The sequence below is a fragment of the Cololabis saira genome, chromosome 6 (genome assembly GCF_033807715.1).
Source record: "Cololabis saira isolate AMF1-May2022 chromosome 6, fColSai1.1, whole genome shotgun sequence".
NCBI lineage: Eukaryota > Metazoa > Chordata > Actinopteri > Beloniformes > Belonidae > Cololabis > Cololabis saira.
In genome coordinates, this window is record NC_084592.1 from 44913603 (window position 1) to 44915956 (window position 2354).

A 2354-nucleotide genomic window follows, 5' to 3' on the forward strand; every position below is an offset into this window, starting at 1 on the left:
AACAAGAGTCTTTCGTTTGGAGTGACAGAGAAGTGGAGTTACTTTTAAGGCCCTGTTTCCACGTAGCAGAAACGGTGGTGTTTTCATGCGTTTTGGCCGTTCGTTTACACGAAAACGAAGCTCAAAGCTCCCAAAAACGATAATTTCTGAAAACTCCGGCCAAAGTGGAGATTTTCAAAAACTCAGTTTTCACGTTTGCTTGTAAACGGAGGGAAACGGACATTTAGGCTTCAGAACATTATGAGACAGAAACGTCACCAGCGTCATGAGTGACACCTGTGTTTACAATTTCTTTGGCCACCGTCAATATTTTCTTGTATTTTACCTGTTTTATATTCTAACGTCACACTTAAAAGTAACTCCACTTCTCTGTCACTCCAAACCAAAGACTCTCGTTCATCTTGGAAGTAACTGGCAGTCCAGGCTGATTTAGGGTACGCGGCGACGCGCACCGTACGTAGGCTACGCCGTCGATTTAACGCAGAACCATATTTTTCAGGCTTCACACGTGTCATTTTTTGACGTTTTTTTCCAGGATTCCGATTGGCTAGCATGACTTTTATCTTCTCGTTACACTGCCCCCTGTAGGTTTGGATTCTCATAGCACCTTAACAGCGTATTTATCCGGGTTCGTGTAAACAAGGATATTTTTCAAAACGTAGAGGGGGAAATATCCGTTTTTGTAAATACCCGGCTATGTGGAAACGATGCCTAACTTTAGAATATAAAACAGGTAAAATACAAGAAAATATTGACGGTTACAAACTAATTGTAAACACAGGTCGCACTCATGACGCGGGTGACGTTTCTGTCTCATAATGTGACGTTCTGAAGCCTAAATGTCCGTTTCTCTCTGTTTACAAGCAAACGTGAAGACGGAGGTTTTGCAAATCTCCACTTTGGCCGGAGTTTTCAGAACTGATCGTTTTCGGTGACTTTCAGCTTCGTTTTCGTGTAAAAATTGGCCAAAACTCTACCGGCGTCTGTCTGTCATGACCATAAACAGCCTGTTTACTGATGCAAGGGCCTGCAGCTACTCTTTCACAAGGATCGTTTAAGAAGTGCTTACATGTGCTCAGCGTTGACATTCTATCGTCGGATCTACACGGTGTTTAGAGAGGCTTTTACTCTTCCCTGACTGTCATCGCGCTGCTTCCTGACCAGGTTTTATAGAAGCTGTAAGTGCGTCAGATGCTGATTAGGGCCGGCGGCGGTGCATCATCTGGTTATGACGGAGCGTGACCTTCATGGTGACCTCTACGCTGCACGTGTCATGTGAAGAAGCAGCATGGCTCTGGCCGTCTCGAGAGAACGGAGAGTCCGTTGCACCAAGGTGACAGAATCTGGTGATCAGCAGTTCTTCCTCTTTCAATGTACAGTTTTGTAAACTATTTGTATTTTGCATCTGATTTAATGTTTTGGTGCATCTGCATGTGTTTCTGTATTTAATTGCAGTTTTGTCTTTATAACAGCCTTTTTGAGTAAATATATGAATAATATTTGCATATTGTTGTGATTGATTAAGCATCAGGTCCATTTCAGTGATGCTGATATACGGTGTAATCTGATTACTATAATGGTAAATAATGTAATTTCAATCTTTAATATTTAAAATTCAGGTTTCATCTACAAATTCAGTCCAATTTAAATCAGTAACATTTACTATTCATGACTTTTCTCAGTTTTTTTTCCAGTGAATTTGAATTAGCATAGTTAGCATTAGCATTGTGCTAACCCATGCAGACTTTTATTCAAAATTTCATTAAAAAAAAACTACCTTGTTGATAAAAGATCCAAGAAATATCGTTTTCTTAAAAACTTGACCTTGTAGGACTAGACTTGTAGTTCTTGATGCCAGTTTTTTGTGGTCTTGGTCTTGTCTCGTCTCGGATAATTGAGATGCTGTTTCACACCAAGGTGACAGAATCTGGTGATCAGCAGTTCTTCAGTGTAATCTGATTACTATAATAGTAAATAATGTAATTTAAATCTTTAATATTTAAAATTCAGGTTTAATCTCCAAATTCAGTCCAATTTAACTCAGTAACATTTACTATTCCTTCCTTTCCTGAGGTGGAGGGGGGTGTTGGAGCTGGTTATTCTGCTAGAGGACTTTGGGACTAGTTAGTAGTCGTTTCAATCCTTAAAAGCACTGGAGTCAATCCTCCAATAGTGTAGAAATAGCGGTAGTGCAGTCACCACACATATCTACGACGGAGTATTAGGGCCAAACTAAGACAAAAAAAAATAATTGGAAATTACGAGAATAAAGTCATAATATTATGAGAATAAAGTCGTAAAATTACGAAAATAAAGTCATAATGTTGCGAGAATAAAGTCGTAATAGAATAAAG